Source organism: Centrocercus urophasianus, unplaced genomic scaffold (genome assembly GCF_019232065.1).
Source record: "Centrocercus urophasianus isolate 14NV4802_14NV808 unplaced genomic scaffold, USGS_Curo_1.0 seq_9, whole genome shotgun sequence".
Classification (NCBI taxonomy): Eukaryota; Metazoa; Chordata; class Aves; order Galliformes; family Phasianidae; genus Centrocercus; species Centrocercus urophasianus.
Genome location: NW_024885532.1, coordinates 32,846,182 through 32,859,490, shown reverse-complemented (window position 1 = coordinate 32,859,490; position 13,309 = coordinate 32,846,182). Strand labels below are relative to the sequence as shown.

Below are 13,309 nucleotides of genomic sequence, written 5' to 3'. Positions count from 1 at the left end.
TTCAAAAGCTCATCAAATGTTTCACTACTCCATGAACCTGACTTTCAGAAAGTTCTTTCTAAGATTTCCTTTGAGTAACTCCTAGCATTCTGAACCCTCACATTACTTATCATGGTCACTGCTGGCACAACAGACTATGTCTCTATTTTTCCTGCGACAGCCTTTTACATATTAGAATGCCTACGTCGTCTTCTCTGTAGACTGAAGAACTGAACGTTTACTCTTTCTCCCAGGGATGTTCTCTACACTTCTGTTCACCCACACAGCCTTTGTCCAGACTCTGAGGAGTCCCAGCCTTCCCTGGAAGGGGTTGCTCACGTGGAGTCCACTGCTCCAGCAGAGTCCCCCATAACACTGACTGAAGACAAGGCTGACTCCGCTCATTTTACCAGCTACACTCTTATCCATAGATTCCAGTGGAAGGATCACCCTCTGATCAGTAAAGTGCTATCAAATCAAAATAATGCATAATGCATCAAAATAATCTTTTTTTGGAGGACTGCTATGATTTACCAGAAGTAAATGTTTCCTTATCTCCACTGAGATTCATCTATTGGTTTGCAGATTATTCTTCCAGCTTTTCAGGATCATTTTGGAATGTGACCTTGTTCTCCGGTACAGCCCCTGCCCTGTTCTGTGTTATCTGCACAATGATCCCAGCTATTCTCTGTCACCAAGATCATTAGGTAAAAAACAGAAAGAAGAACAAGACTCCAGGCAGGTTTCCAAAGAAACTCTATTAAATGTATCTTTTCATTTTGAGAGAAAGTCATTAACAATTAATAGCAAAACTAATCCAACCATTTTTGCACTTACTGTACCTAAGTTTCTCCTAGACCACACTTCTCTGCATTACTTGTGAAAATATCACAGAAGACTAATTAAGGCCTTTAAGTAAAGTCAAAGCAAATGGCAGCTACTCCTCTGGTTCTACTTGCAGGTTCTGCTATTTTAACATAGAGAAATTAAACTTAGTTTGTGATTATTTGTTCTTGACAAGCCCATGCTGGCAATTATTCATCTGTTGATACCTTGTAGATACATAAAAACAGTTTGACAAACCATTTTTCTCAATATTTAGACGACTGCACTCACTGTTCCTGATTCCTCTCTCCCCCTCAACAACTGGTACATTTATTGAGTCCATCCCGCACCACTCCTCAAAGATCAAGTTACTATTAGATGACTCAGAAGGTGAGCTGGATAACACATGCAGTAAATATTGGCAGCACTGCTTCAGATGAGTTAATATGGCTTTATCCTTTCCATATTTCCTACTTAGGAACCAACTGGAAAAAATCTCAAGACGGGGATGATTGTAAGCTAGAACTTACACAAAGAAGAGTATATTTGTCTCTGTATCCTCAATAAAATCACTAGAACAATACTACATTAGTGTGACACCGTCTCAAAGTAGTAAATTCTTTGTGTTTTTTCACATCTCTCACCTACATCTTCATTTCTAATGACTTTTTCCACTGAAATTTGTTGTGAAAATTATAAACAGCTGAGTTCAATGAAGTAGGATCATAGCCACCTGCAATACTTTTCCCACTGAAGTTTCAGCACTAGTGGCCAGATAACAACAGCGTTCTGATACAAGCATATTCAAATCTGAGCTTTGCTTTCACTTCAATTCTTACACATTTCTTTTACTAAGAAGAATGATTATAGCTTTAAAAATGTTAATAAATGAAGTTTAAAATAAGATGTCCCAAACGACATGAAATTCTAGAACAGGCTTCCAATGAAGAGATTACAAAAACAAAAGACACAATGGATTAAAATGGAGAGCAATTTGTGACTTGAATTATGCACTGTACATTTACCTGCTATAGAAGGGTTTTAGATTTGAGGTCCCACAGGGCTCTAGCCAGCCTACAGGTTCCTAAACACCTACTGTTCTTTCTGAATTGTTTTACACTTCCAACCATTACCTCTCCCCGGTTTGTGTGACATGCCCAAACAATAAATTTACCGTGTACCATTGGCTTTCTTCACCTGATCCAGTAGTTCTAGTCATTTTTTCTTGGCTCTGTGCTTTGGCCTATGAATACGGCAGGTCTCTTTTGAAACCGATACAGTGCCCTTTCATTAAGATCACAGACATCCACTCTGCAAACAGATGTTCCAGCTGAAGGAGGCAGTTTCCCTTCCCTCCTTTTCATTACCGTTTTATCACCAGTGATGCATGCTAATGCAGTCAGTTTTGCCTGAAGCGGAACTGGGAACATCACATGGCTTGGCTGTGGGGAGCAATGGGCAGCTGATGAATAGTAAAAAATGATTAAGAGTGGTGACATTTTCTACAGACTTAGTACTGAAGACAAAGCTTGCCCACTTACCTAACTATTGGTTCAATGTTGTCCTTTCTTTCTGTCATTTATGTACCACTCACCTATTTCCTTATGACTTCTTCTGCCAGGGAGGACAAGCAAAATACATTTTTGTGTATTTTTCCCAAACTTTCAACTTATTTCTTGTTCTTAGTTTGTACTGGGCTTGCTGTCCTGGAATCCAGAAGTCATTTACCTTGGCATTTAGTTGGGACACATCCATCAAGGAGTCACTTTCATGACTGTTTTCCAATAACTGAAGAGGTCCAGACCCTCATTATTGACACCAGTGACTTGGTGATCCTGTTACATATCTACCTGCCTTTTCTGAAATGCAGAAAATTAGAAGGTCACCAGAATATTTACCTCTAACCACCTTCCATGATCTGCACTAGCCTCACTTCAGCACTTGAACAGAAATTTGGCAGTGCCATTTTTTATGGTGAAAGTTATCTTTTTTCCCCCAACACAGGAGACGACGCTTTTTTCCATTTTGTATCTATATAAGCTACTAGCATTCCAGACAAAAATGATACCTGTTGGATTCTGTATTTCAGATTCATCCAACTCTTTGAAATGCTTCCTGGCCAGCACTTAGCATATTTATTCAGGGTTTATTACAGATACTTCGCTGAATATTACAAATTCAAGATATTGTGCCAAGAAGAATTAAACAACAGATATCCTGACTAAGACTATGGATATCTGACTGTGTTCACACACGAGCAATTGAAACCACAAATACTTGAGGTTAATTCTGGAACTCACTCAAAAAAACACACACAAAAAACAACAAAAACAAAACCCACCAAACAACCCAGCAGGTAAAGTTCAAAAATGAGCTACAAGGTCGATTACATCTTGTGAAACGTATCTAGAGCTCAATCTATTTCTCCCGTCTGAAAAGATTACAGAGTAATTTTTTTTAGGGTAGTTATTTCCTAGAAAATTCTTAAAGCTTCTTTATTTTGAAGTACAATCTACAGGCATAGCAAGAAAAAATTAGAAGGTTCAGAAAGGTGCCACACTGGCACCTATGACAATAACAGGCGAACTGATGCTGTAAGAACAATGATGGTGGCTTTCAGAGTCTCTCCAACAAGCAAACAAAAAACCACAAGGGATTTAAGGTGGCAATATGTACTTTGCTCTGCCCTCCTATGCCTTGCAGAAATAACTTGAGATGGGTAATAGTGAAAAAGATCATCACTGTAGCTGCTTGAAGTGGTAAAATTGTTAGAAACTCAGAATCTTCAAGCATGCTTGCTGCCCAGAACCAAGAAACTGAAACATCAAGCTTCCTCACATTAGTTGATCCCTACACATGAAGTGGATTTTAGATGTGTTACATCACAAACAGCCTATTACAAACATGTTCTTTGTAAAGAAATATGTAATGATTTCCTTTCTTTATGACAAAAATCACAGTTGTTTTGAAAGATTTAAACCCAGCCGTTTGTGTGTTTTTGTGCCTCCATACACATATGTATGTGCACACATATACATGCAAAGAACTACATATAAACAGTTACACACAACATTCTGATAACTGGAGAACAATGGCACCAGTATAAACAATCACTTTATGAAGTACACAGGGTCAAGTAGTTTCTGTTTACTTTTCAGTATGATAGGAAATTTAAAAAAAATGCTATTTAAAAATATTTGCCTGCTTTCAGCCCACCCCTTGAAACAGAGCAGTAAATTTGACGAGAAATAAGAATTGTGTGATAAAACGCAGAAAATGAGAGGTTATACTGCTATTACTTCTATGTAACTGATATTTGGCAAAAACATCACTTGTATGTGTTCTGATTTGATGCACATAAATAAACAAACTGCTTAATTTTTACACTCTTCTGCTCAAGGGAATCAGAATATAACTCCCACACAATTTGTACTTTGGCACATTTCAAGCTTAGGACAGAAACGTAACTCCGAGCATCACCAAACACACCATTCCACAGAGATCTCCCAGCACAGTGATCTGTAGCACCTCTCCACTGTATGACTAGGCAACTTGTATATTTTAACCTGCTACAAAACTGCTACAATCTTACACCCCAAACATGTAAAACCATAGACTTAGATAGAACTTTTTCCAAAAATACGTACATTGAAAATGGCGTACGTGCAAGAAAGTGTACTTGAAACATAACTTTTGTTGAGTCATCTGTACACAATGGCTAAGATTCTGGAGAACAGCCACAGCAACGACAACAGAGTAAATCACAGAATATCCCGAGTTGGAAGGGACCCACAAGGATCACTTAGTCCAACCCCTGGCTCCACACAGGACCACCCAAATCAAACCCTGTGTCTGAGAGCGCTTCCAAACGCTCCCTGAGCTGCAGCACTGGGGCCGTGCCCACAGCCCTGGGCAGCTGTTCCGTGCCCACCGCCCTCTGCCGCAGCCCCTTTCCCTCACCCCAGCTGCCCTCCCCTGCAGCTCCATGCCGTTCCCTGTCGCTGCCACACAGAGCAGAGCTCAGCGCTGCCCTCTGCTCCCTGTGAGGAGCTGCAGCCACTATCAGGCCTCCCCTCAGCCTGCCCTGCTCTGGGCTGAGCACACCAGCAACTCATACATCTTCTGCTTTAGAACCTTCTCCATCTCCATAGACCTCGTTTGGACTTCTCTAAAAGCTCTGTGTCCTTTTTATACTGTGGCAATCAAACCGCATGCAGAACTTGAGGAGAGGCCACAGAGCACAAAGGGAAAACTACTTCCCTTGACCTGCTAGCAAGGCCATACCTGATGCACCCCAGAATACAACTGGCCTTCCTGGCTGCCTGGACAACGTACATACGAAAGATAAAACGTTAAATGAAGATGCTAAATTCTATTTCTTTTCTTTGATTCCTAACAGTGGGTGTGCACCTAGTAACATCATCCACTTTAATCTGATTGCATCATTCTCATTGGTGAGAGAGAACTGCTGGTGCACAACATTGACAGTGGTAATTCTGAAAGCCATAAAGAAAGCAAAGTCAAATGGAAAAAAAAAAGAAGCCATTGAAGAACAAAATAAGCCAAATTATGACAACAGAGAAATACATGAACATGAGTACACCATAAAACTTAAAAAGAAAGTTTTATACAATAAACAAAAATAAAGCATGGCCACATAAAATACTGTGTGGCACACAAGGGACACCAGAAGAGGAGAATCTCAGGTAGTGGGTGGTATTCAGGTTTAAAGAATGGGGTTAAAGACGCAAACGACTGAAATTTCTCAGATCATAGCCTTTAACAGCAATGTGACTACAGCTAGGTTCTACAAATCATTTTGGCAAAAGTATGTTCCACATAAGAATGCAACAATAACAAGGCAAATTGAAAGATAGTTTCAAGTGCTACACTTTTATCTGTGCAACCAAGAGTAACAGTGGAACTCATCTTACTATTTTATTCCAAGTTCCAGAAAAAGAAGTCCACAATCTAATACATCCATAATGAGAGATTAAGAGACCTTCCTCTGGAGGATCTATTATATAGTACCAAAATCCAATTGAAATCTATGTTTAAGGAGATAATGGAGGAAGTAATACTGCCTGTACAAATTAAGAACAATTTAGACAATAGCAAGTTTTCGCTAATAGTTTGGATAAAATTTCTATATTAAATTAAAGATTAAGTATAACATAATTTTCCACAACAAAGAAAGGCAGCACTCCTGTGCATTTGACATCCCCAGGTTACTTATTAAGATCTAATGATATTTTTCATCTATTCATTTGCACTTCTGCAAGTCTGGAATTGTCTGAGATGAATTGTTTTTGCCTATAGATATTTTCTGTTAAGGCTTTGTTTTCATGTCTGTATTCATAACTCTATTCTTTCTGTTTTCTGAATAGCTGGAACATAAGTGCTGAAGTAATGACTACTGTTGATTTTATAATTCTAAATGTTATCATTCCATATCAAGACAATTAAGTTGCAAAAACCTGACCCAAGCCCCACAGGACTAGACATAATCCAACAATGCTGAATGTCATTCTGAATGCTGAATAGCATTCTAACATAAGTACTGTGAAATGGGAACCTTTAAAACTCCTTTCCAACTCAAATGATTCCATGATTCTACACCAGCTAATGACAACAGCAGCAGCTCAAAGGTTTCCCATCTCTTATCAGTATGTGCTCCTTTCCTTACAGCAAATGCAGCATTAAAAGACCACGTGTTCATAAAACCGTTGCCTCTCATTAACTTTAGAAATAACGGCAGTGCCACCTTGCCCACAGGGTTTTCAGTGTGCAAGTTAAAGTTTTGAAACATTCTTAGTAAAGCAGAGAATGCATGCCAAATAAAAGATCGTGAGGAAATTATAATTACGTGTTCAAAATTGATTTATAGACTTTGCACAGCAAGGATGAAACATTCTGATTCAATGAAAATTTCCTCTGTTCTATAGGGAATAATAAATGTTATGAGTATAGTGGAGGTGCACAGTGGGATTTTACGGCTCTTAAATTAATGCTGAATTTTTAACTTCTGTCATGCACATTTTGGGAGCTCCATTTCAGACATCCATTCCAGAGAAGCTGGTATTTTACTATTCTTTCCATACCAGGAGAACAACTGTGTTTCATCTCAATTGTAAGTTAAATCTTCAGCACTTAGGCAAGCTATGGGCCAGATATTTCTCCTTAAAATGCAGATGACGATGGATCGGCAGCTTCATGCAAGAAAATTTTACTATTTTTCCACCATCAAGCAAAGGAAGGGAGAGAATCTAACTTCCAAGACTGTCAATGAAGTAAAAGCACTATTGATACCACTGTCTTTCTGAACTTGCCAGCATCCCTTTCATTCACTAGACATCTTTCAGAAGCCTTTATATGCCTTTCTTGGTGCCCTTCATATCATCTCTCTCTAGATTGAACTCCAGCTGGGCTTTACTTTTCCTATCCCCAAACCTGCACATTCAGACAGTGCCTCTATATTCTTTCCAGGCCACTCATCTCTTATGTCTCCTGCACACTTGCATCTTATGTTCAAGTTCAGTGAGGAGCTCCACAAAGGCTCCTGCTGCCTCTGTTGGAATTCCTACACGTGGGTGTGAGCTATTCTCAAAGGCTGCATGAAGTGAACCCTGAAAATTGGTGAGCTCTCCTGGATTCCATTTTGCTCTAGGACTGTATAAGATATTTTCCAAGCAGATCCCTGAGCAGGCCACAGTCTATTCTCCTTAAGTCCAGAGCTGTGATCCTGGTCTTTGCTTTGTGCAGTCCTCTCAGGATCCTGAGCTCCACCACTTCATGGTCTATGCAGTCAAAACTGCTTCCACCCTTCACATCGTCAACCAGTTCTTCCTTTCTTGTTTGCAAGCATGAAGTCTGGCAGAGCATCTTCCCTTGTTTGACTGGTGACTGAAAAGCCAACAGTTACCTCCTAGGTACTGGAAGGTTGCTATCAGGCCTCCTTGAAACTCCCTCTGAAACCTCACCATGGCTGAAGAGGCCCAGGTCCCTCAGCTCCTCCTCAGAGCTGGTGTTCCAGTGCCCAGACATATTGGTGGCACTCCACTGAACTCACTGAAGCTAGTTGAGGTCTCTCATATACTGGAGAACCCAAAACTGGAAGTGGTGTTCCACACATATGACCTAAAGGATGCTAAATTAAGGGGGATAAATCTTTTCCAAGTCTATTGGCTTTGCTCTTGTTAATACAGTCCAGGATACTGCTGGCCCTTTTTGCTACAGCCTGCAAGCAGCCTGTTCAGCCTGCTGTCCAATGAAAGCCTCAGATCCTTACTACAAAGTTACTCCTCAGGATGCACTACTGCAAGAAATTCTTCATTCCAAGGTGTAGGACTTTGCATTTCTTTTCTGAATTTCATAAGGTTCCTGGCCCATTGCTCCAGCCTAATGTAGGCCTCTGTCCTTCAAAGTATATTGGTTCCCTTAATTTCATGTAACCTGCCAGCTTAACAGAAAGTGAATTCTGCCACCTCCTCTGGTTGACTGATAAAGATACTAAGCAGGATGGGTCCCAGGACAGACCTCTGTAGTACTCCACTTTCACCCACATCAAGCATGGCTCATTAGCCATTACCCTCTGAGGATGATCTTTCAAGAAGATGATTTTATCCATTGTTTCGACCACACATTCAAATTGTAGCAATCTAAATTGGATGAAAGAATATTTTGAGAGACAGTGTTGAAAGGTCTTGCTTAAATGCAGGTATATGACACCCACTACTTATGGACCCTTGTCCACAACTCCAGTCACTTTGCCATAGAACGCAATCACGTTAGCCAGAAATTATTTACCCTTGGTAAAAAGTGTTCCTTATAGGCGGGCAGGACAGAAAATGATAAAATTCAGAAATAGAAGAACTAAGAACAGATTCAAAAGTGAATAAAAAGAGCCATTCAGATCAGGACGAAATGCATGAACTTCCATAGGAATACCCAAAGTCTAAACAACTTATTGGGTAGATCAGAAGACACAATTCTATTAGAGGCTATAACAAACATTCTAATAACTCAGCAGACAGAAAACAACAAGTAAGACAAGGCAATTTCAGTATGAAAATGGAACAGTCCATACTGACAAGTGACACTGCACATTTTTTTAACACTTGTACCTGCTTTTCAATACTGGTACATGTTTTAAAAGACGCAGCCTCAAAATGACAATGCTAATTTCTACTAATTACCAAAATGAGATCAAATGGAAATGGGAATAAAGAAATCATTAGACTGGACATGTCCTCCAGATCAAAGATACAGCAAACCAGGCTGAGCAAATACAGTGACAAATCCAGGGAGGGACACAATTGCAGCACAAGCCCTTTCACCTGGTAGCACAGTGTTTAACTCACAGCAACACAACAGGCTGTAAATACAGCCAGGGACTTGTTAGGAAGGACCACTTTTTCCACAGGAAACTGTAACTTCAAAAGTCATTTGAATATTGATATTTATTAAAGGAGTAAGATGAAGCACAGTGCTACTGGAAGTAGCATCATCAAGCAGCCAAATGTTTTATCTGGCAAACTAAGTTTATTTGCATGCCTCTGCTGAAAGTGCAAATGCTTTCTATTTTTTAATACTTACAAATAAATAAAGGTGAAAACTAGTTCTTGCAGCTAGTATGCTGATACCTTTATTACCACACAGCAGGCTACTAGTGTCTTGAAAAGGTAGACTTTCAGTAAATAGCTGTCAGCAAGTCTACGCATGACTGAAGTCAAATTACAAATACTAAAGCAACAGGTTTTTGAACTCAATGCCAGCAAAATATCATGTATCTAATCCAGGAAAGAATTACAGACCTCAAGACTGCTATTATTTTATTATCCATGCCATTCACTTTTTGGTCTGCTTCACAGCTTTGTTTGAACTTACTAATCAATGGCGCCTACAATTGGTACTCCACCAGTAACATGTTTCTACATACACAGACAACAAAATGATTTAATATTGAAATGATCTATGCATTTTATTACAGTCTCGTGCAAAAAATACCCAGCAATGTTACTAGCACAAATAAACACACCTTCACTAGCAAGCAACACAGGTTAAGTCCTATGAAATCTTTGCATCTGATTTTTGCAGTTCTTCACCAACTGCAGGTATTCTTTATTTTGTCAGTGCAAAAAAGTACAACTGACAAACTGTTTGCTAAGAGTGAAAGCTCCTGCATTAAAATAAACAGACCAAAACTCCAGCCAACATACCACACAAAGAAAGCACAACCCCAATTTCACATCTGATGCTCTGCGTAAGGAAGGCCTTTCTTCTCTGCCAACTGAACCCAACCCAATCCAACACATTACTGCTTCTCCTTGCCTTTTGCAATGACAAGCTGCACCAAGTTTGGCCATGTTTCCACCATACCAGTTTAAAGCCCTGTAATTTTTCCCGTAATTAAACTGCAACCAACTAGATATATCTTTATTTAAATTATTTGAGCTTCTAATAGTTAAAAAAAAAATTACTTGAAAAATTCTAGCCTGTGCTACACCGAAAACCAGCCTTTTCATAAAAATAAAAAACAATCTCTTCAGACACACTAAGAGGTATTTGATTAAGAAACACCAGAGAATCACCGTATTAATACAATACTGACATTGATATCATACACACGAATTCTTCCATATTAAATTTCCCATCTCTTAATGATTTCACATGGGTGAGGAACAGGCTTGGATAAATAACACACCACTTCATAAGTTTCAATTTAATACATTATCTGCTAAGCAGAACTGACTGGAAAAAATGTAGATTTTTTTTCTTAAAAAAAAAAAAAAAAAAAAAAAACAAAAAAAAAAAAAATCAAACCATCAGTGTACAAATCTAATAATAATCACTGTGTTTTCAAAAATAATTTTACATGTAGTATCAGCAAAGCCTGGAATTATTTGTGACCGTAAATCAAAAACTACGAAATAGATTTCTGGATCAAAATCCCATTCAAAATAATGCAGATAAAAACCTGGCTCAAGAAGAGCCAGCTCCCTGTTAATCTTCCCTGGGCAGCACATTACTTCATGTACCATAGATTTCAAGGTGGATTCCAAGTATGGAATGATCACAAGCAAAAGACTTGAAGAAAGCATGACACAGAAAGTTAATGATAAGTAATGAGGACTATGTGAATGGTCTGCAAGTGGCCCAGCTAAGTCAGGGTTAGCGAGTGAGACAACAGTCCCTTCTCTCACAACTGCTACATGCCATCACACCACACAACAATGCTAATAAATGTCAGTAATCATCAGACCTTATCCCTTTTCAGACGCAGGTATAGACACACACAGACTGAGTAAATCAAGAAAAGAAAACTAAGGACTTTATCACTGAAATGAAAACATATGCAACATTATAAAAACTCATCTGTTTTTAGAAGTATGACATACTTAAAAGACGGAAAAAATGATAATTTACTTCTATTATCCAAAAAAATTAGAAACATACTACAGACAAAACACCTCTAGATGTTGAATATACAGGTCAGGGTGGGAACAGAGTATCCTCAGACAAATACTGCCATACTTAGCAGTACCAAAAGAGTGAAATTACCTTAGAACCGAGAGCACCTTGTCCTGACAGGCAGCCCAAAACTCACTTCACCAGCACAACACCAGCAAGCTGAAAGCTGCTGCTGCACAGTGCTGGCCATTGCTAAGCTGTGTCACACTTCTGTTTTCTCCTTGATTACAGAAAGCATTAAAAAGAAGGCAGTTAGCTGGGGTAAGCAATAACCTGAGCAATTTACTGCTAATTATAAAGTACCCATTCTTACGGTCACTATATTGGATAAAATAGTCATTTTGATTATAATTTGTATGTATAATAGCATTTGAAAGGATTGTTTAAGTAAAGTTTAGCTCAACTGTTTCACTGTGTTTTTGCTGTTTGGCATCTCTAACCTTGAGGGCCACACTTCAATTAAGCAACCACTTATTAGATCCATTTTTCTTGAAGTAATTTTTAACCAGGGTTTTCTAAGCTATTATTTTTTCTACTTCAAACAGTTTAACACCGGAGATCAGAAGCTTAGGGATGCCCCTCCCACATCAGCTAGCAACGTCCATTTTTTACGGTGATTTCAAACACCAGACAGGAACTTTCTAAGTACAACTCTGAATTCAGATGAATATCAAACCACAGAAAGTTAGATACAATGTCCATACTTAAAATACGTTTGCTTCTAGCCTTTCCTCAAATATAAACGTTATTAGCTTCATTCAATTCAAACAGCGGTGGAGCATGCGGATCATGATGCAAGTCCCTGCTAAAGGGCTTTTGTCACCCTTGGAAAGATCTGGTCGTGGCACAAAACTGAACTTGAAATCCTACCTGGAAGCTCTTCTCTCTTTCCTTCCCACTCTCTCCATTAACACTCACTGTAAGGTAAAAATATTTGTAAGCAAATCTGATCGCAAAATAAAATGAAATACCAGAAGTTTTTAAAATAGGGAATTGCGTGTGAATTCTTTTGAACAACCAGTGTACATGCATAGACGAAAGAGTAAATTATTAATGCAGGCTTGATTTCAATTAAGCATCAAGTCAAACGCAGCCCACAAAGAAACCAATGCATCAGTTTTTCCCATATCCTGTTCTTGAAATTAAACCAATTTAACATTTTAATTAGCAAAAATCTTTAAAGAAAGCTATAAAATCTGGCATTAGGCAATGCAAATTACAGTCCTTGAAATTTTATTCATTAATTATTCTAATTACCTCCATAGCTAATGTTATGTCTAAATATTAATTCCTGAAAAGAAAATGGCTTCAAGCTAGTCATTAAATCTTCCATTGAGGGAAGCCTGAGCCATCTTTAATATAGCAAGTAAAAAATCCTAATAAGTTACAGAAGGACACTAAACAGGATGTGCGTAATTCCTTTCCATGTCAACACAATTAAACTCTTAACAATGGACATTCCTCTCCAGTAATATTTTTGTGTATATGTTTTACTATATATATTTTGAATATTTTGCACCTACATTAGAGACTCCAATGCTTGCTTTCCAGGCTATTATAAAATTAAGTTTGAAGCCAGTGATTCTGTATACTTTCAGAGTGGCAAATCACATGATGCTACAATTTGGTTGGCACAATACTAGCTGTGTAAATTAATTATACTATTTAAAAAAAAAAGTTAATTCTTTGGTTACAACACGCCCAACATATTTTGGCTCTTTAAAATAATCCTAAACTATGCTACTTTCTGTAGAAAGAGAAAAATTTCATAATTTCTAACCTATTTCTTGAAGCTTTTTCTGTTCTTATTTCAGAAGATACTTCTCTTTACCCTTCCTCAAACAAATGCCTATTTAAAACTGAAATTGCACTGAAAAAAAAAAGGAACAGCAGGAAACCAAGATGGCTATGGATGCTTCTTACAGGAAAGAAGGCGGCAGGCTAGGAATGAACTGGAAATTAGAAAATTCTTATCTGGGAAGTGAGACCAGTAGGTCAGAAGCTGCAGCGGGCCATTCTTCCCACTCCAAGCTAT

General features: G+C 38.5%; 1 protein-coding gene across 1 annotated transcript in view; it reads right to left on the bottom strand.

Moving 5' to 3' along the window:
* The window catches only part of MICU2 (mitochondrial calcium uptake 2), a 134,366-nt gene that overhangs the window by 106,985 nt on the left and 14,072 nt on the right, over positions 1-13,309 (bottom strand). The gene's annotated exons all lie outside the window — the stretch shown is intronic.